Source organism: Canis lupus, chromosome 2 (assembly GCF_048164855.1).
Source record: "Canis lupus baileyi chromosome 2, mCanLup2.hap1, whole genome shotgun sequence".
NCBI lineage: Eukaryota > Metazoa > Chordata > Mammalia > Carnivora > Canidae > Canis > Canis lupus.
This window is the reverse complement of record NC_132839.1, coordinates 63,326,751-63,348,927: the sequence shown is the minus strand read 5'-3', so window position 1 is coordinate 63,348,927 and position 22,177 is coordinate 63,326,751. Positions and strand designations below refer to the sequence as shown.

At 54.0% G+C, this 22,177-nt stretch overlaps 1 protein-coding gene and 1 pseudogene across 12 annotated transcripts in view; one reads left to right on the top strand and one right to left on the bottom strand.

The window, feature by feature from the left end:
* Window positions 1–22,177, bottom strand: part of ZFYVE28 (zinc finger FYVE-type containing 28) — a 159,638-nt gene that overhangs the window by 84,133 nt on the left and 53,328 nt on the right. For 3 of the 12 annotated variants that reach the window (XM_072804057.1, XM_072804049.1, XM_072804064.1), the window contains exon 1: window positions 16,742–16,898. The exons of 2 other annotated variants lie outside the window; for them this stretch is intronic. The gene's annotated coding sequence lies outside the window, so the exon portion shown is untranslated. Of the gene's footprint in view, window positions 1–16,741; window positions 16,926–22,177 lie in introns of those variants that run through there. 7 more of the 12 variants (XR_012019927.1, XM_072804040.1, XM_072804103.1 and 4 more) reach the window with 6 other exon arrangements.
* Window positions 10,495–11,533, top strand: LOC140610369 (myosin regulatory light polypeptide 9 pseudogene; annotated as a pseudogene).

Sequence of the window (22,177 nt, the reverse complement as noted above, 5' to 3'; positions counted from 1 at the left end):
GTGATGGTGGGTGGTGTGGTCAGCTGGATGGGGCCCCCAGATGACAGGTCCACCTGGAACCTGGCAGTGTGACCTTACTTGGCAAAAGGGTCTTTGCAGGTATAGCAGTAATGAGATCCTGAGGTATGTGAGCAGGCCCTAAATCCAATGACAGGTACCCCAAAAGAGGCAAAAGAGCTGGAGGCCATGTGGCCACGAGCCTAGGAGCACCACGAGCCCAGGAGTACCATGAGCCCAGGAGCACCATGAGACTTGGTGTACACTGTTTCTCTGAGGCTCCAGGAGCAGCCAGCTCTGCAGACACCTTGATCCCAGATGTCTGGCTTCCAGAAGACTATAAATTCCTGTTGCCTGAAGGCCCCGGGACATGGTGCTGTGTCCACAACAGCCCAGCACACCTGCAGAGTCTGGGCCGCACCTCAGCCAGCCGGGGCCAAGGGAGCAGGCTGGCAAAGCCAAGAAGGTGAGCAGGGAGGTGAGCAGAAATAGTCTCAGAAGACTCCACTTTTAGAGAACACACATGAGCATGGGAAAATAAAGAGAGAGAGCTGGAGGAAACACACCAAAATCAACATGGTCTTTTTTTTTTTTTTTTTTTTTTAACGAGGGTATGTATTGTACAAGGAGTGTGTACTAGTTTCTAGAAATTTCTACCACAATCAGAAAAAAACTTGTATTTATTTATTTACTTACTTACTTACTTACTTGCTTTCCCTTTGTAAGAAAACAAGGCCTGTCATGGGCTGGGCAGTTTGGAGCAGGCACCCCCCTGCCCCGCCCCAAGTAGCCCAAGTCTGGGATGGAGGTGAATAAACATGATCTGCAGCAGCTATACTTCATAGTGAAGAGCAGTGCCAAGGCAGAGGCTTCTCTACTAGGGGCAGCAAAGGCTGGGGCACCCTGAGAGGGCACGGGGGCCTAGCCAGCCCGTTCACAGAGAAACTTCCAGAAGTCCAGACAGAGCCTAGACAACCCCATGCACAGAGCTGAAGCCGCAGGGCCTGGCCATTCAGAGGTGTCCTGGGTTCCTGAGGATAGAGACATGGAGCTCGAGGAAGAGCACCTGTGGCCCTGAGGCTAATCAGACGGAGGCTCCAGGGGCCATGAGCAGCCTCAGCCCAGACCAACTCAGACAGCGGGGACCCTCCACCCAGGGCGTGGCTGTTCTCAGACCTGCCCTGGCCCAGGGGAGGGCCCCATGGAGTAAATGCCATCTGCTACCCCCTCTCCTCCCTCCTGTGAACCAATTGGTACCCAGAGGAAGGCTGCCCAGCACAGGGTACTGCCCATGAGGACAGGCTCTGTGGAGACTGTTAGGGGTGCTCTGACTTCCTGGAGCCTGGCAAAGTGGACGGCAGGTAACTGCTGTGGGGTTTCCATGGTGCCTGTAGTGGACAGTGTATCCCAGCATCCCCATGCCAATGAAGTGACCACCCCTGTTCATGATCACTCCTGCTAGAAGCCGCCCAAGATGGGTCTTCCTTGCCCCTGCAGGGGGCGGGGGGAAGGGGAGCAGACACCAGGGCCATCAGTGGGCACTCTGGGATGTGCCGTGACTGCCAGGGCCACTCCTCCTGCTGAACAGAGAAGCTTCCTAAGCAGCCAGCAAGTGCTGGCCTCCCCCAGGTGGCACTCAGTTCCCTACTGGTCCCAGAGCCTCAGCCCCCTCCTCCCTCCCTGCCCCATCCTGCATCAAGTAGACCTCTGCCACCCCACTCCAGCCGCCATGAAGGCTTCTAGCTCTGCCCTTCTTACCAGCTATTTCCACGTCTGAGTGGGTGCTCTGGGGTTTGTAACGCGCCTGGGCTTTGAAGCCCACGTTCACACGTGTCTGATGCATCCACATGTAGTATGAGACTCTCACAGCACAGATGCGGGTCTGCGTTATCAACCGTTTGCTTCTGTGTATGTTGCCGACCCCAAAACACATGCTGCTGTCTTAGATCAAGTGTATCTTAAGAGCTCAACTATCATTTTTATGGTGGTAAAATATGTATATGTAAAGTTTACTATGTCAACCATTCCTAAGTGTACGGCTCAGTGGCATCAGGCACTCACAGCACTGTGAGCAGCCCCACCCTCCATCTCCAGATCTTATCCTCCCAATCTGCCCATTAAACACCCACTCCCCCTCACTGCCTCCCATTCTTTCTGGCTCTGAATTCATCTACTCGGGGGAACTCACATAAGTCAGTTCTCTTCTACAAAACCTCTCATCTGTTCAGCCCATCTGCCTAGGACGCATCCGCGGCCAGAGAACAGAGCCCCAGAGCGAGCGCTGGGGCATCTACCTGGGGCCCCTGGCAGATCATCATCACAGCCAAGACCTGGCCTGGAAGAATCCAGGTTCCTGTTGCTTCCTTTTTACCCAACTTATGCTGGCACCTCCGCCTGCCTCCCACCTCTCCCTAAGGAGCTGGTGTCAGGAATTTGGTTCACCTGCTGCCCTATATATGAATTCTCATATATAGGGCCATGACCCATGATATGCGACACCCTCCTGGCTTGAGGACAGTGTGCCACATACACATTGAGGGAGTGAAACACCCTCTTCACGGAGCTGCAAGACAGGAACGTGGCCCCAGAGGGGCTGTGTTCAGAACCAGGCTGCCACCACCACGACCTCAGCTCTCTGATTTGCACGTTGGAAAGTGGGCATGACGTTTCCCACTGTTCATCTCTGTTTTACGGAAGCCATGTCCCCCCTCTCTGCTGAATTCCCTGGACATCTTTAGAGGGGCAGGCTCTGTCCCACTCCCTAAGCACCCTGTCATCTCCCCCTACAGCCCTGTGCGTGGTGCTATCACCAGCCTCGTCTAGCAGGCAGAAAATCAAAGCACAAAGAGGCCAGGCCCCTGGTCAAGGTCATACAGCTAGAGTGTGACGCTGCTGGGTCAGGTGCACGCCCCAGCCAGCAGCCCCCACCCAGCCACTCACCTTCATCCTTCTTAAATATGCTGGTAGTGATGAGTCATCATAAAACTAAATTTAATCATTTAAGCTGTTCCTTCTGCACTTGAAAAGCACCCTCAGCAGATGGGTGGTTGCCAGAGGCTGGGCTGCTTCATGACACAGGGTCTCCTTTTTGGAGGATGAAAATGTTCCAGAACTAGAGAGAGGTGATGGTTGCACAATGCTGAGAATGCACTAAATGCCACTGAGTGTTTTGCTTCCAAATGGTTAACTTTATGTTACCTGAATTTCACCTTCATTTAAAACTAATAACAAAAAATAATAATAAATAAATAAATAAATAAATAAATAAATAAATAAATAAAACTAATAACAATCCCCTGGGTGGGACACCTGGGTGGCTCAGCAGTTGAGCATCTGCCTTTGGCTCAGGGCCTGATCCTGGATTCCTGGAATCGAGTCCCCCATTGGGCTCCTTGCATGGAGCCTGCTTCTCCTCTGCCTGTGTCTCTACCTCTCTTCCTGTGTCTCTCATGAATAAATAAATAAAACCTTTAAAAAAAAAAAAACCCCAATCCCCTGGGTGTGAGTTGCCAGGGGTCACACATCCCAAGGAGAAACCCCAAGCAGCCAGTATGGCCCCACATGCAAGCACCTCTTCTCTCACATTCTGGGAAGCCTGACCTTCTCCCTTAAAGAAGCAATGCTGAGTAATCACTCTCTGGCCAGATCAAGAGTCTAACACCAGAGTAAATTCCATACTAGAGACAAAATGACCACGAAAAATGGAACCAAAAAATCTAAAATAGGCGGGACTCTCAAGAAAAGTATATCAATGTCACGTTCCTTTCATCAGGCTCACTGTGTGCCAGTTTGGGAAGAAGGATGAAGCCAGTATCTCTCAGCAAATCAGCAGATTTATCCTCTACAAGATTTATCCTCTACAAGATTTATCCTCAAGAAGTCACCTCACTTATCTTGCTGACCCTCACCCCTTACAAGATTATCTAAGTACAACTAAATTTCACGCCTCATAATACATCCTCATATCCCTTCTTCTCTTCCTGTAATTCTTTGTGCAATTCAAGGGAAACATTGTGTTCTCTGAATTCCTTGTCAACCCCCAGCCTTCCTCCACCCAGACGCCATGTCTGAACGGACACTGTGTCCAGAAGCTCAGCGCTGGCTGTGTAAGCTCAATGGCAATCGGGCACCACACATCCTGGCTACAAGGAATTTGCAGAAATGCAGATAAATGTGTGTGTGTGTTGGATCAGCCCTGGAGTTCCAAGAATAGAGACTTTTATCCCTTTCCAGATCCAGGCAAGACAAATGAGATCTTTTGCTCCTATCCTGGAAGAAAGCAAATTTGCAAAGCTCCTCCTAAAAGACCAGATGCTGTATCCTTCTCACCCCCAAAGACATTTTATTAACCACACAAGTTAATCAGTTCTATTGAATGCAAGCTGTCAGAAGGCACCCCAAACGTTGCAGCCCCGCTGCTCCCCCTTCCGTCTGCACACGGCAACCACCTTCCCCTTGCTAATTACAGAACAATCAGACTGTGCAAAGCTTGCCTGTCTCACACACAATGCTACTGGCAACACTAATTTAAAACTCCTGGGCCGCCTGGGCCTCAGTGAGCTAAGCTTCCAGCTCTTTGTTTCAGTTCAGGTCTCGATCTCAGGTTCGGGGAATGGAGCCCCACATCAGGCTTCATGTTCAGGATCAGGAGTCAGGAGTCAGGGAGAATCTGCTGGAGATTCTCTCCATCTCCCCTCCCTCCCTTAAATAAATAAATAAAAATTTAAAAAACAAATAAATAGAAATAAAACTCCTGGGCTGGGAATTCTCTGGAAGGAGGCAGGCCACAAGCCACACAGGCCCAGGAGACGGCCATCTCTCGGCTATGGCTCAGCAGTTGTTTAAATCATGTGATGAGCACCCACAAGCCCGCCACCCGACGTGAAGGTAGAACCTGCCATAGCCCACATCCACTCCCCACGGCCACTATCCACTCCACGCCTCCCCACAAAGCTTCCTGCACCCTGGATCCTGACTCATGCGGCCCCTTTAATGCAGCTTGGTTGCCATATGTGGTCCTAAATGTATTTTTGGTTGCTTTTAACTCTATAAAAAGACATCATGCATATGTGATATTTTGAGATGGGCTTTTGATTTGTCACATCCTGTGTGCACTGCCAGTCTCCAAGTTGATACTCTGCACTGCCCCTTGCGTGAAGCCCCGTGGTGCACTCAGCCACGCCCCATGAGGGTCTGGCTGTGTGCGTGACCTTCCAGGAACGCTCTCACACATCCCCTGGCCATGTGTGCCCATCCCTAAGAGGAGGTGTAGCAAATCACCACAAACTCAGTGACTTAAAACAACAACATGTATGACTCTGTAGTTCCAGAAGACAGAATTCCAGCACAGGTCTTGCTGGGTTAACATCAAGGGTTAACAGTCGGCAGGGCTGTTTCGTCAGGATGGTCCAGGGGAGACTGTTTCCCCGCCTTTCCCAGCTGCCAGATGTCTCCCCTTCTGATGCCAGCAATGATGCGTCTCTCAGACCTTCCACAGTCATAGCTGCCTCTGACCCTCTCTGGCCCCCTCTTCTACCACTAAGGACCTTGTAGGTACACTGGGCTCACTGGATAATCCAGAACCATTTTGCAGGCATCAGTTGATTAAGTGTCTGTGTTCAGCTCAGGTCATGATCCTGGGGTCCTAGGATAAAGCCCCACACCTGCTCAGTGGAGAGCCTGCTTCTAACTCTCCCTTCTTCCTCCCCTCAGCTTGTGCACATGTGCACACTCTCCCTCAAATAAATATTTTTTTTTAAAAAAAGCTTGTTACCAACCTCAGCACCATCTACAACTTGTATTCCCCTTTGCCACATAACCTAAGATGCTCACTACCTCCAGGGATCAGGACATGCACATCTTCGGGGGCTGTTACTCGGTGGTCTGCAGGTGGCATTTCTGGGTCATGCCACTTTTCACTCCAGCAGCCATGTCTCAGATCCCAGACCCACAGAGGACATCTTCCTGTTACAAACTCAGTGGGAGAAGGTGGTGGCCTACTGCTTGTCTTCCCAAGATGGCTGAGCACATGAGAAGGTCATGACCGTGCACGGGTTATATTGGCTCCAGCTCCGTGCACGGAGGTCCTCAACACATCAATAGTGTCATTCTAACAAAGGGAGTTTTTCTGGCTCATGGTCTCAGGAAAGAGAGGCCAGGGTGTCTGGTAGTGGGGTCTGTAGGGTCTGCAGTGCTGGGACAGTCACATGAGGGGTACACAGGGCCACAGATGTGGTATACCTGCACTGTTTCAGGTCAGAGGTGTCCTGGTTCTGCCATCAATGTGGTGCTAGTAGGCAGTGTTGTCCTCCAGCAGACCTAGCACCCAGAGCAAGGAAGTGGTGCAGAGAGGGTACCCTGCAGATAACCAGCCCGGGCAAGGCCAACCTTTGTGACCTCTCTGACCTTCCCAACACAAATCCAACCTCACTGAGCTGGAGAAGCTTCTACCCCTTTCTAAGATTGGAGCAAAAGACATGGGCTGCGGCGGATTCTGGTGTGAAGCCCTGTTTCAGGACGGAGAGGCACGTGCCTGATTAGGCATTCCCTAACCAGCCTCAGAGCTCTGACTTTGTGGTACCTGGTCCTGGCAATGGTACCCACCTGTGGCTGCCCGCCACTCTATCGCCCAAGTGCACTATGGGTGCACTTCCCAGGGAGGAGAGAACCACCAAATTCAGTGTTTTCTTTGGACCAGATTTAAAAGACTAGTAAGAGAGGAATTCAAACATAATATTAATTGACATTTCATAAAACTACTTAATCATATTGCTTCCTTTCCAGGGGCAAGTGACAATGCAAAAAATGCACAGGGAGGCCTTTTTTAACGGCTTGATCCCCTGCTCCCATCCTCCATCACCTCCATCTGGGGTTAGCACACTCCAGAACCACTGGATCTGGGCAAGCCACCCCCCTAGGCCTCCTGGGGGCTCCAAATAGCTTCCTCCATGGGCTAGCCCCTCAGCCAGGGGAGGGAGAGTGAGGGTACATGGCTTGGACCTATGCTCTGCAGAGCATTCACACTGCGTCCAGCTGCTCCACAGGGCATTCAGACCACATGCAGATGCTCGCTGACTCGTTGCGCTGGACTTGAGAATGCCTCCTTGTCACTCAGGGTGCAGGAATCAGAAGGATTTCCTGAAATTCATTCCCACTCCAGCTTGTCTGCACCCAAGGTCACTGAGGATGCCAGGCCAGAGGAGAGGGCCCCTGACCACACAGCTGCCTCAGAGAGCGAGCACATCCCTCAGATACTGTCCAGTGACCAGAGAACAGCAGGATATGCAGAAAGACACGTGAAGCAGGGGGCAGGCATTAGAGTGGGTTTCCCTACCCTGGCAGTGTTGACATTTGGGGCCATAATCCCGTTATAAGGACTGCCCTGTTGCACCATAGGCTAATGACAGCATCCCTGGCCACTTCCCACTAGATGCCAGAAGAACACCACCCCCTCACTTCCACCAAGTTGTGACAACCAAAAATGTTCTCATTCAGTAATAACTGTTGGTTCCCGCCCCTCGCAGCCCTGGTACCCCCGTCTGTCTCTGTGATTTTGGCTGCTCTAAGTCCCTCATACACGTGATGTCACACAGGATCTATCCTTCAGGGGCTGGCTCATTTCACAGAGCTGGCTCATTTCATCCTCAGGCCTCACCATGTAGTGGCAGGTGGCAGGATGTCTTTCTGTTTCAGGCTGAATAATACTCCAGTGTCTGGATGGGACACATTGCATTTCTCTGTTGTCTGCAGGTCAACACTGGTCTGCTCCCTCCTTGGGCAAGGGGAAAAATGCTGCCATGAACATGGGTGTGCTCCGGGAACATGCTGAAGGACATACTATAGGATTTGCTGATGGCAGGGACAGACTGAAACCAGGAGAACTGGGCTGATTTCCAGGTATGGTCTGAGCACGCACGTGATGGGCAGGAGGTGAGGAAGCAGCCTCACTCCTAGGTGGCAAGAAGAGGTGCTGAGCGAGCAGCCTGTCAGGAGTCTAGCACCTGGGCAGAGGTCAGGGTACGCAGGGCTGGGGAACCGGGAAGACAGGAGTGATGCACCCCTACAAGGAGGATGGGAAGGGAGCCAGGGAAGGAGCCTCAGTGAGACAGGACAGAAATTAGAAGGTGGTGTACCCCCCCAGGGGAGGAGGTAGTCAAAGAGAGAATGTGGCCAACAGTGTAGTCTTGATGGGCTGTTGAGGAAGCAGGTGGGAGAAGGAGTGGTGTGAGGCAAACCACAGAGGGCACAGGGGCAGCACCTTCAGGACTCCTGTGAGGGGGAGAGTGGGCAGGACTTCAGGGTAAGAGGGCTGGTGACCTGGGGAGTTCACAGCAGGTTTTACCTCCAGGAGAACGATCTAGAAGATGGAGAGACCAGTACAGGAGACAGGGAACAACACTGAATAGGCAAAGGGGATGAGGTCCAAAGCATGGGGGCAGGGGGAAATCCAGTGTATAGGGGGTGGGGAGCGCCAGTGCACGGGGGAGGGGAGGTCCACTGTACAGGGGCGGGGTGGCCCACTATACAGGGGGAGGGGAGATCCAGTGTAAAGAAGGAAAGGGAGACCCAGTGCATAGGGGGGAGGGGAGATCTAGTGCACAGGGGGGAGTGAGGTCCAGGGCATGGGGTTGGGAGGAAGATTCCCCACAATAATGTATCTGAGGCATCCCCCACTCTGTGCTTCATGCCTCTCCTCCCATCTGGAGCTGGAGTCCTCTGGTCCTCTCAGATCTGGGCTGGCCTGTAACTTGCTGAGACCAAGAGAATATAGCCAATATTCCCTATGACTTCTAGGCTGGGGCTGGCCACTCTCTTGAACCCCTGTCCTCTGTCCTGCCCTTGTACCACCACAAAAAGGAGCCAAGGGCAATCTGCTGAGAGGTGGGCACCACACAGAGACAGAGGCCCCACTGTCCCAGGGCAGGGGACTCAGGAAACCCAGCTATTGGAGGAAATTGAGAGGACATGAAGACGTGGCCTCCGGCTGACCTAGGAGCTGGAGTCAGGAACTCCGAGCTCCTCACACTATCCTGGGTCTGAGGAACACGCGCTCTGCTTCCCTTCCCCACTCAGAGGTGGCCTCAAGGTCACAGCCTCTAGACAAAGTGATGTGCTGAGCCCGTCTGGATGGCACAGTGCTAAGTCCACTACAGCCTCTCTAGGAACTTTAAGATTTGGCAGTGGGCACAGAGATCTCCTTATCTTGTGGCCCTGAGACAAGTCTATCAGCTCCCTTGCTTATTAAACCCGCTTCCTGCCAACCAGAGGAGAGGAGTAGTCACCTCAGTCTTCTGCCTCTCCTCACCCTCCATGGATGGTGGCCAGTTTGCAAACCAATCCCTTCCAAGTCCAGGACTTGGACTATCACCCCAAAAGGAACTTGCATCCCTTCACAGTGGGAGTGAAACCACCCCACAGCTGTCATGTCCACACTACCCTGTCTTTGGTCTGCTTGGGCTGCCACACCAGTATGCCACAGACCGTGGACAGCAGGCACTTATCACCCCTGGGTCTGGAGCTAAAAGCCCAAGGCCAAGGTGCCAGCGTGGTGGGTTCCTGGCGAGACTTGCTTCCTGGCTGCACTAGCCACCTCTCGCTGCACTGCATGTGGCAGAGAAAGAGGATGGGACCTCCTGACAGGTCTTTTTCTACAGATATTACTCCTATGGCAATAGGACCCCACCCTCATGATCTCATGTAACCTTAGTTTCCTCCTAATGGCCTCATCTGCAAATATAGCCATGCTGGAGGCCAGGACTCAACACAGGACTTAGCACACAGCACCCTCCTAAAGCATCATCTTGCTGTGACAGGACTTCCTAGAAGCTCCTTTTATTGTACTTGGTGAGTCTCCCCAAGTCTGGACATGTGGCCTTCCCCAGGGCAGGACTAGGGGGTCCTTGCTCATACTTCCTTCCTTTATTTATTTATTTATTTTTAAGATTTTTATTTATTTATTCATGAGAGACAGAGAGAGAGAGAGAGAGGCGGAGACTTAGGCAGAGGGAGAAGCAGGCTTCCTGCAAGGAGCTCAATGTGGGACTCCATCCCAAGATCACGACCTGAGCCAAAGGCAGACACTCAACCGCTGAGCCACCCAGGTGTCCCAATTCCTTCATTTTTTTAATAGAAAATTTAAACTGATCTCAGACCAGAATCTGCCTGGGGATGGGAGCAGGGGAGAGCCAGGGAGGGATAGAGTGGGACCACAGAGGCGCCCAGGAAATGTGTGGCTCACTGTCTTGACTGGGTGCCTGTTTCACGGTATCTGCCGATGTCAGAACTTATCAAAGTGCCCACTTTAAACACGTGCAGTTTATTATATGTCAGTTGTACCTCAATAAATGTACCCTGCCACCACATCCCTGACCATGCTCTGTTTAAATGTTTTTGTTGAGTCTGGAGCCGGGACCCGACAGGCTGTGGCCCCGCACTAGCTCCACACAGCGAGCAAACGCCTTCTCCGCACCAGGGAAGCCCCACCCACCTAAAGCCAAGATGTCCAGTAAGCAGGCCAAGGCCAAAACCACCAAGAAGCGGCCATAGCGGGCCACTTCCAATGTCTTCGTGATGTTTGACCAGTCCCAGATCCAGGAGTTTAAGGAGGCCTTCAACATGATTGACCAGAACTGAGATGGCTTCATTGACAAGAAGGACTTGCATGACATGTTGGCCTCACTGGGAAAGAACCCCATCAATGAGTACCTCGAGGGCATGATGAGTGAGGCCCCAGGGCCCATCAACTTCACCATGTTACTCACCATGTTTGGGGAGAAGCTGAATGGCACAGACCCTGAAGATGTGATCCAAAATGCCTTTGCCTGCTTTGATGAGGAGGCCTCAGGTTTTATCCGTGAGGACCACCTTCGGGAGCTGCTCACCACCATGGGTGACCGCTTCACAGATGAGGAAGTGGATGAGAGTACCGAGAGGCACCCATTGATAAGAAAGGCAACTTTAACTACATGGAGTTCACCCGCATCCTTAAGCATGGTGCCAAGGACGAGGACGACTAGGCTGCCCTGGAAGCCCATGCCCAGGCCCCTGTCCCACTCCTATTCCCCATTCACTGTGTACCAGCTTCATGCCTGTGATCCCACAGGACCCTCTCAAGGGATCCTCTCTCTGAGGGGCTAGGGGCCCAGCTCCTTGTGGAGGAACAGGCTGAGCACACACAGTGCCAGGTAAGGGGCATACAGCCAACATGAAGCAGGTGTTCCACCATGACCTCCCCCATCCCAAGAGAAAGCTGTCTTCTAGGGAGCTGGGCCTCAGGGCTGCTCCCCACAGGACAGGCCCTCTGTCCTGTGGGACGCAACTTCACATGCTCCCCCATGCAGGGCATGACAGCTCTTTCCCAGCCACTGCCACTGCCACAAACCTCACGAAGGTCCCTTCTCAGAGGGCAGGATGCCAGACCCCTCCTCTGTGCCCTGCTCAGCCACCAGAACACAGCCCACCCCACCAGGAGTGTGATCCAGAAGATGCATGTAGGTTGGACATTTGACTCAGGGGAGACAGAATCTTAAATAGAAGTCTAAGCACTGGAAAAAAAATGTTTTTGTTAATCAAACTTTTAATTTTGACATAATTGTGACTCGCGTGTGAGCATAAGAAATAGTACAGAAATCGTACAGGGGTCTGTGTACCCCTCACCCCGCCTCCCTCGACAGTATCATCACACAGAACCGCAGGACAGCAGCATGGCCAGGACAGACACACAGACACAACCTGCCCGCTGCACTCACATGCTCCAGATCACACACTTGTGTGATCAGTGTGAGCAATGAGTGCCTCACCACATGTGGAGGGTCACAATGCGAAGCTACTCATCACCCAGAGGATCCCTCGTGTTGCTCTTTTTAAAAAATTGTTTCATTGTGGTAAAATACATAATGTGAAATCCACCACTGTGAACTTTGAAGTGCACAGTTTAATGGTAGTAAGCACATTATGCCTCAATACAGCTTTTAAAACCAGGAGCAGGTGCCAACTCTCCCTCAAAGGGACCTGAGTCACCAGCCCTCCTGATCCCTGCAGCCCGAGGAAACCACTGCTGCTTCCAGTCTGCTACTCCCCACCTGTCAGCTCACCTTCAGGCCCCCACTGGTCACTGCCTGGTCCAGAGCAGTGGCTTCCCAGAGTCTGTGTTCCCTCAAGAGAACCTGGAATGTCACATAGGCAGGGTGTCTGCCAGGGTCACGTCCAGTGAGGGTTTGAGGTCACCATTTCTAGAATGCACTGAGTTCCACACACTGACCCATTTTCTTCCAAAGAGGCCCTCAGCCCTCTGCCTCTGCCTCCTGCTCTTCAGGACACCAGCTCCCCCAGCCTGACCATCTTGTTCACATGCATCCTGCAGGCCTGGGGAGCCACAGAGCACTCCTGGGACGCACACTTTGCAAGCCAACCCCCTGGGTGATGAATCTGTCTATGCAGCAAGCTGGGACCACAGTAGGTGCTTCAGGAGGGGTCCATGTGGCTTTTGGGTCACTAGAATTCCTACCACCACATCTCTGACCATGCTCTGAAACCACCACTCCGGCCACTCGCCCACCTCACACCAGCAATGGTTTCTGGGAGAAAGTCCCAGGTAAGACTGGGCCTCTACTATCTGGTCCTCTGCCAAGTCCCAAGCCCAATGCCCAGCACACAGTCTACACTCGATTAATGTTTGTTGAATTAATCCATAATTACCTTAACTCTGTGCCATCTGAGAAGGTCAAGAGGGGCTCACCACTTCCTTTCGTTGCACCAGATTCTTACAGGGACCGCGCAAGCAGCCCCCTGCCTCCCCACCCCCATCTCTCCCCACAGTGAAGTCCCAGGTGCACGTCTACACAGGGGGCCTATAGGTAGAGCCCTGCCACGAAGTGTCCAGCTGCATCTTTTCCCCTGGATCCCTGGTCTGGGGAGAAACTCTGGGTCTCCTTACCTAGAATGGAGCTCCAAGCAGAGCCCAGACTGTCATCTAGACCCAAAGTTGGCTGGGTGTGAGTCATACCAGCTGGCAGTGACCACAGTCACCTGGTCTCATGGAGTCAGGCTCTCTGTCTCTCCCATCAAAGCCTCTCTGGCACAGGGTATAAGGAAACCAGCCAGGCAGAAGCCCACTGAGGCATGACCTTATTCCTCTCCTCAGAAAGGAGCTCATGGAGAGTGCTCAAAAGCGCCTTGGTCAGGAGCACATGCCTGGATCAGGGACACATACCCGGGTCAGGGGCACACACTGTGGCACACCGGGCTGGGACAGCTTTCCAATTTAGTGCCAATCGTCTAAGGCACAGCAGTCCCTGCCCAGGGAGGTCTCAGGAGGCTCGAGGGCTCTTTGGTCACTCCCAGCAAGCACTGTAGGCCTTATGGGCTCCTCCACAGGGGCACACAGCTCCACCCTTCTGTGGTTCCAAAGTCTTGGCAACACCACAGACCTCTGAGAACACGGGTTAGGGTTATTTCTTCACACAGAAGGCCCTGTGGTTTCATTCTTCATTGGTCCATCACAGAACATTCAGAAAGATCCAATTACTTCCATTAACTGTGATAAAACACACACAAAGGGGGAAGCCTGGGTGGCTCAGCGATTGAGCGTCTGCCTTCGGCCCAGAGCATGATCCTGGGGTCCTGGGATCAAGTCTCCCATTGAGCTCCCTACAGAGAGCCTGCTTCTCCCTCTGCCTATGTCTCTGCCTCTCTGTGTCTCTCATGAATGAATAAAATCTTAACACACACACACACACACACACACACACACACACATAAAGGTAATCTCTCCATCCATTATCAGTCTGGCTGTTAAAATGCAGGCATGGAAGAGCGGGGATTCTACTGTCACCTATGTCCCAAACCACCTGGGGAGTAAGCACAGGGGGTGACAGGACCATAGCCCTGTATCAAAGCCCCACCTTGATGGACTTTGCCCCTGCTCTGTCCACAAAGGAATGAGGTGGCTATGTCAGGCGTGACCAGGGAACGTGACCAGGGGCCGTACAGCAGGACAAAGAAATGGAGGTGGCGCTGTGGGGATGTGGGCCAGCTGCAGCTACAGGGTGACCCTGGGAGGCAGGTGTGGGGTCGCACAAGCTCCAAATCTAACAGGGAACTTCCCCATGGGATTCAGTGGGGAATCCCTCAGGGGACGGACCATGGCTTAATGAGGACATGAGCCACTGTCTGGGGTGCAACCACCATGGGCTCCACAAAACGCATGTGGATGTGGGCTGGGTAGGACCAGCCCAGGGCTCAGATGATGCCCAGCAGATGGTTCCCAAAAATGCCAGTTCAGCCAGCTCAGCCCCAAACAGGAGCTTGCCTGCAGTGCTCAGCTGGGTGAAGGCAGGTGTAGTCACTTTGGCCGTGGGTAGGCTAGCAGGACTGAGGGGTGGGAGCCTACAGACCACGGGACACACTGAGTCTCAGGACTGAGGCACTGGGGAATACTGGTCCAAAGACAGAGCCAAACCCAAGGGCATGGCTACAGATGAAATGTACCAGAATCCCTGATGGCCAAGCCCAATGGTCCAGGGAGCAGCCAACTGTCTAGGTCCCGATCACAGCTCCTGTGTTGGTCAGGTTGGGCTGCTGTGACAGAAGACCACACTCACTTGAGCGGACTTTTTCGGGGACACAATCCAACACATAACAGCTGGTCGTAGATTGGAAAATGTCCAGGTGGAGCTGGCGTCCCCCAGGCCTGGTGGATTAGGATCTCACTTACAGGACCACTGAACAGCATCCAGCCCAGGTCCACCAGTTGCCCCCACTCTCCACCCTCCTCCCCAGACATGCTCTCCAGCCCCCAGAACCACCAGCCCACCACCATCCTGGGAGCGCCTCTGCCCTGTTGTCCAACCTCCTGAGGGCAGGGAACAGGATTGTCCCATGTCTGCAGCAGCAGGCCTGCCTCGCATGGGCACTTGAGATGACGTAAAAGCCCCTTCCTAAGAAGGAGTCACCCACCTGCAGCCCCGGTGGCCACTTCTGTCTCAGGGGCAGATCTTCTGCCGGGGAGAGCACCCGCCTGGCCAAAGTCCAGATGCAGAGTGAGGACTGTGTCCTCAGCCGGGGCCCGACTCAGTCCAGTGTCCAAGGACCCCTGGAGGCAGCCACAGCCCTCCACAGCCAGCGCCCACTGCCCAGCATGTGCCCCAGGCCCCAGGACATACCGTCACAGCGTATGGCACAGGCAGACACCACAGAACCTTCTAAGTAGTTCGGGTGGTGTCCACGAAATGCAGCCTCACCCAGCATGCCTTGTGAATGGCTCTGTGGGTTCAAGCCCAAGGAAGAGAGCTCTATGGGGCATCATCAGAGGGTAAAACTACCTTTGCTCCGGGGCTGCCTCTGGGCCACAGTAGCTGGAAACCCTACTATTGCAAGTACCCTATTGCAAGTACCTCCTTGCAATCCTCAGCTGATGCCCACCTTGCACCTTCTACCCACCTTGCCTGCTCCCGCCCCCCGCTCCCGAGGTCTGTCCTGTAAAGCTCTGAGGTCCCACAGGCACAGGGTCAGAGGTCAGTCCCAGTTCAACCAGTCCTCTTCCCTGAAACTCCAAAACCGACATCAGTCCCACGGTGGATCCAGGCCTGATGGGGGGGAGGGGGTGGGGTCCCTTCCCCCCACCTAATGAGAAAGCCCTTTGAGACAAAGCCTCCTAGAGCCCAAGTGTATGGGGTGACAGCCAGCCCGTGTGGCCTCCCATGACTCTACCTGTTCTCTCAAGAGGCACACACCAAATGAGAGACTCCTAACTCTGGGAAACGAACAAAGGGTAGTGGAAGGGGAGGTGGGTGGGGGGATGGAGTGACTGGGTGACAGGCACTGAGGGGAGCACTTGATGGGATGAGCACTGGGTGTTATACTGTATGTTGGCATATCAAACTCCAATAAAAAAATATACAAAAAAAATCTGGAATAAATATATTTTCCTAAATATCACATTTACCAAAACTCTCTGTAGAAAACAAACTGTGGAAAACAAACTACAAAAAAAGAATGAACATCATGCAATGCTCATCAAAAAAAAAAAAAAAAAAAAAGAGAGAGAGAGACACACAAATGCGTGGAGACCGTACAGGCCACTGGGGGGACCCGTACCAGCTTTTGAAGTCTCCTACCTGACACTGGACAGGGGATGTGCTAACTCACACCTGTGATCAGTGACACTAGAATCCCTAGTGCTCAGGAAGGGGGTGGGCGGGCAGCAGAATCAGGCCCTCCAAGCTGACAATATGCCTCCTTAGTGGAGGATAGAGGGAGACCAGCCATGGAGCACCCAGCAGAGCAGGGGCCTGCATCTGGGAAGGTGCTTCACCCTGGGGACAGCCCTGCTGGCTGGGTGGGGTCCCCCAGAACCCACCTCCCCCACTGTTCTCATCAACAACTGCCTCTGGGCTTGGATATGGAAGGTAAGCCTGGTGCCTACAGAGCCCTCCCCCATGTGGGGCACCCCCCACCACGGCCAGCCCGCCCCCCACAGAGAACCCCCCCATGGCTGGACCCTGCTCCCCATGGGGTACCCCCCACCATGGCCAGGCCCTGCCCCCCACTTTCCAGTAGCAGGGAGGGGAAGCACCCTGTCCACAGCTCTCCCCTGCAGCCTCTCCTTGGCCACAATCACCAGAACTCCTGATGGGTCAACAAGCCGTAAGGAGGCCAAGCAGCCACAACAGCAAAGCAGCAGATGGAGCTCCCCCACCCCGGCTGCTCAGGAGGAACACACGGCTCCTGTGACGCTGTTTCATACCTGGAGGCACACAGGACAGGTGGGAAAGCAGCCCGCAGGAAGACAAGGCCACGCAGGAAATGGTGAAAGGAGGGATCCCTGGGTGGCGCAGCGGTTTGGCGCCTGCCTTTGGCCCAGGGCGCGATCCTGGAGACCCGGGATCGAGTCCCACGTCAGGCTCCCGGTGCATGGAGCCTGCTTCTCCCTCTGCCTGTGTCTCTGCCTCATTCTCTCTCTCTCTCTGTGACTGTCACAAATAAAAAAAAAAAAAAAAATTAAAAAAAAAAAAAAAGAAATGGTGAAAGGAGGTGGAGATGGTGGAAGCAGGTGGAGATGCGTGAACACTTGCTGTTTAAGACGAACATCAGGGAACAGGGTCAGGAGGGAGCATCATATGCAGTAGCCGCGGCACAGAGAGATATTTCCATCTCTGTTTACCCGAACCAAGTCACCACCTGTTCCCATAATTGGTTTCCTTTCCAAGGGGCCTGCCCCCTCAGCGGTGGGCGGTAGGCAGTGGGCTCCCCCGTGAGTCTGCCCCCGAGGAACGGGCCACTCCCACTCAGGAGCGCCTGTGGCTGGTGTGATTCAACCATGTACGAGGACTCTCCACATACATCGCTTGCCCTGAGTCTTCATGGCATTGCAGCCACTGCCTTGGTGCCCAGGCCCTGCTCCCAACAGCAGTCCAGGAGGGATCCCAGAAAGAGAAGGCTGTGACGGCCCCATCCAGGAGGCCTCACCACTGCCCCAAGAGTGGAGGTGGAAATAACAGCACATGAGAAAGACACGCACGCAGAGGAATATCAACACATGCACACAGGTCCTCGGAGGACTCAGAGTGTGGCTCCCGGCCAGCCCGGGCCAGGGTGCAGAGGGCACAGGCCTGCTTGGAAGACCTACCCAGGCCTCTGATCTCAAGGACTTTGTCTTGGTTTACATGCACCAACACCCACCCAGACACTGCTCACCAGGGCTGGGGTGGCCCAGAGATCCCCTGTACGAACATCCTATGGCTCACCGGGCCCCACCCTCCTCACTGACCACCCTCCATCCATCAAGAACCACAGTGGGGAAAACAGTTTACTGGTCCCCAAAAAAGTTAGACCTAAAGTTGCCGCGTGACCTAGGAATTCTGCTCCTGTGTATCTACCCAAGAGAAAGAAAAATGTGTCCACAGAAAAATGTCCATGAATGTTTATAGCAGCCTTATTCACAGCAGCCCAAAAGAGGACCTAGCCCCAAAGTCCACAGATCGATGAACAGATCAACAAAGGATGGTTTACCCACATGACAGGTAAATCACCACACTGTGATGATGTGGATGAGATGAGATGCTAAGGCCCCACAGGTGAGGGTCCCCTTCAGATGAAACTCCTGGAACAGAACATAGACAGGACAACAGGCCAGCGGTCTCAGGGAGAGAGGGGGAGTGAAAAGCACTGGCACTGTGGACATGGGCGCTCACGTGCATGCTCCATCAGCTAATGCCACCAACTGCAGGTTATATGACTGTCACCTAATGTTTTAAAAAACGAAAAATATATCTAACAACAACAACAAAGCTACAATGGGCCTCGTGAACAAGCTGGATTTGTTCCCAAAGCACATCCTTGGAAAAGGTCCGAGCAAGCCCCAGACAGTGGGCATGGGTCTGAGTCTGGGGGAAAAGCCACATGCCCCCACCCTCTGTAACTCCTCCCTTCCAGGTCGTTCCCCATCTGACGGCTCCTTATCAGCCTGACAAGTGCTTCCCCAGGGGCCCATGTGTTTTCCACTCTAGACCCCAGTGCCCCGCAGACTTTGCTGAAGCCCGGTCCCTGGGGCCAAACAGCAGAGGTTTGGACACAGGCTCTCTGTGTGGGAACCGGCTCCTAGTCTGAGAGCATTTATTACTGGAAAGACAACGCACAGTGAGCACACTGTCTGGCACCTGCAAGCATGCTTAGCCAGCAATGCAAGGGAATGAACAAAAGCCCGGTGGCCATGGTATTGGAGTGGGGTCCCTGCACCCCGCGGCCGGGTCCTCTGGAACTCACTCAATCTGCCCCACTCAGTCAGATCCCAGCATGCCTGCCTCAGAGGAGCTGTAGCAGCCCAACTTGGGCTTGCTGCCTGCCGGGCTGGTGCTCAGCTGCAGGGGCAGGAAGGCAACTCCGGGTCTTCCTGGGGCCTCTCATCCAGTTTGAGGCACACGAGCATCCAATCAATACTGATCTCCCAGGGAGCCTCACCTGTTGGGTGAGGAGATCCAGAGCCGGACCTGGCTGCTGGGCTCTGGGTGAGGCTGACTTCTCCCAGCAGCAGAGGCTCCTTGGCGGCTCACATGCAGAGTAAGCAGGGAATCGCACAAGGACGAGGCCACCAGAACACCATCTGTCCCAGGACATACAGCTGCTCATCATACCTTCCTCTCAAAGCTGAGACCAAACCATGATATTATGAAGACCACGGACCATAACAGACACCTGCTGGAGTGGAATGTCCTATGCATCCCCCATGTTCAGGGGTCCTCACCAGGACTGCATGTGACCCCTCTTTCTCTGATACACAGAGGTTTCCTGTCCAGGCCCCAGCTACGGGGACAAAAGTGATCCCCAAATCCACATCCAATTACACGGTGCTGGACAGTCAATGTGACAAACACAGACAAAGCAATGCCAGATGTCAGGGCAGCCATGGCCCTTTAAGAGGCTTTCACTGTGATGCAAGGTAGAGAGCCAACACCAGCAAGGGGTCACCAAGGGAGGTGGGGGGGTATCTGTGACTCGCCCAGAAATACTTCTAGGACTGAAGGCTCACCCCCCAGGAGCTGGCAGTCCCCATCCCCGGAACTGCCCCAGCTGAGGACAGGCCACCCCGCGGGCAGACCCATCCAAGACCCATCCACAACTCAAGGTCACCCAGAGGGGCCCTTCCAGCTCCTGAGGCTGGGGAGCAAGGCTGCATCAAGACCTAGCTTCCCCTCCCTCACCCGATCCGCCCTACAGAAGGCCGCCCCAACAAATACTCCTCTGAGAGTCTGCTCCCCAGTCGTCCCCCGCCCCAGGCCCCCCAAGGCTGGGTCAGGTTTGGTCTGCTCACCTCCAGCTGACAGGCTCCCTTCCTCACCCCTGCTCATAGCCCGCACGTCTTCCTCTGCCTTTCCATCCAGCTCTTGCATGGAGCTGTTCTGCGAGCCTCCCTTATCTACGGCTCGCAGCTGTATCTTTGACAACAGTACAGCTCTGCCTTTTCAGGGGGTTTGCCCCATTTGCATTTACCAAGACCACTGACAGATGTGTGATTATTTCCACAGCTTTACTGTTTGTTTTTTATCAACTGTGCTCCTGCTTTGCTGTCCTCTCCCTCCTATCCTGCTGCAACTGGACTTATATCTTCTGTGTTCTTGCATGTCCCTGTCCTGATCTGGAAGGTTCTCATGCTGTAACCAGCATGCTGCTCGCCCTGGCCTCATACACATGCTAATCACATAGTTGCCCCACCTGGCACATCCTCCAGGGCCACGGAGCCATCAGGGACCTCAGGACACCCCCCCAACCCAGGTGCCTTTGGCTGGTAATTCCAATCCCCTTGTTTTCAGGATCCCTCATGCCCAAGCCCCCGCTTCTCTTCACCTCAGGCAGTAACTGTTGCATGCATGTGCCGCGAGCTCCTTGCCTCCCACATCTACCGCCTCTGATTTTCCTTCTGGAGAACACATCCCAGTCCTTCTGCAGCAAGGATTCAGGGGTGGCTACACTTTTGTCTTCCTCTAAAACTGTTTCCATTTCAGCCCCTCTGTGGACACAGTCCTCCAAACCTAGAGCTCTGCTGAGAGATGGCTCCCTGCACACCCTCACTCTCCCCCCAGGGCCTTGGGTCAGCACCGCCCACCTGCGAGGGCTCCCCTTGCTCATGCACCCACTCCAAGCCGCATTGGATGCACCTTCCAGCCCTCCACAGCTGCAGACCTCTCAGGCTGCCCATCACCTCTCCTACGGGTGACCCTTCCCAGGGAGTGGGGGGTCAGTTTTCAAGTTCCAGTTCAATGACTCTCTCCTTCATTGCTGGGATTTCCACAGGCCCTCATTTAACGGGTCCTAATGTCACCCAGTGCTTTCCATTTGCCCACCTCTTGGATTGCTTAAAATATGTCAGACTCCTGGGATCCCTGGGTGGTGCAGGGGTCCCTGGGTGGCGCAGCGGTTTAGCGCCTGCCTTTGGCTCAGGGCTCGATTCTGGAGACCTGGGATCAAATCCCACGTCGGGCTCCCGGTGCATGGAGCCTGCTTCTCCCTCTGCCTATGTCTCTGCATCTCTCTCTCTCTCTCTCTCTCTCTCTCTGTGTGACTATGGTAAATAAATAAAAAATTTAAAAAAAAAATTTTTTTTAATTAAAAAAAAAAAATATGTCAGACTCCTGATTCTCTCAGGGAAAACCACATTCTCACATCTTATAACTTTTTCACCGTGAATTCCACACCAGAGCTACGGCAGGAGGGACTTTCATGACAATTTAGTTTTATTCTGCAGCAGCCAGGTGACACTTTGCACCAGCCTGGGCGAAATGGAGGTAGGGTTTTCCTAGCCACCTGCATGAACCCCTCTAACCCGCCCCTGCCCCCACGCTTCTCTGCCATCCACTCAACCCTCCTTCCCCTATCACAGGCCCCAGGCAGAGTGCTCCCCAGGAGCTGGGACTGCCCCATCCCTGAGTGCTGCCCTCGGAGAGCAGGGCGGGCGGGGGGGGGGGTGCTAGCCCTTGGAGATGGTGCAAGGAACACCTGTGACTTCAGAGCCAGGCCCTAAGAGGCCCTACGACTCCCACTGGGGCCCCTAAACCCTCCACTCAGCCTCCTAGAGGACAGGAGGCCACACAGAGAGGGACCCAGCCCCCACTGAGGCCCCTGGAGGGCCAGGTCGGAGCAGCGGAGACCAGCCCATGTGTGGCCCACAAAACGGGGTTGATTGTTCTGGTTCTCACAGCGGCACTCTCAGCCCTGGGTCTGGCTCTGTGCTCATGAATCAGCATTCCTGGGCACCTGCAGTGGCAGGGCCCTCTCACCTGGCCTGCCGCATGGAGCCCCAGGTCAACTGTCCTTCCCTTCACTCTCCATGTGGACACCATGGGCACCTCAAATGCCAGAACTCCCACCTAGGCCCCCAGACCCCTCACCCCACCCTTAGTCCTCCCCTGCACTCCCCTCCAGCAAACAGCACCCCCCCACCTCCCCTCCAGGCTGGCCATCCCAGGGTCCTGGCAGCCATCACCTCACCTGCACCTCGGCCAGGCTTCCAGTATCGCCCCATCTAACTACTCTCTCCCCATGCAGGAGATGTGATCCCATCATGCATGCCCCCTACCCTCCTTGGAGAACCTGACAGGCTGGTCCCACAGTGCCCCTGACCTGTCACCATCTGCGGTGATCCCCATCTGTTCCCTTGCCCCTTCTAGCAACTGTCACACACACACAC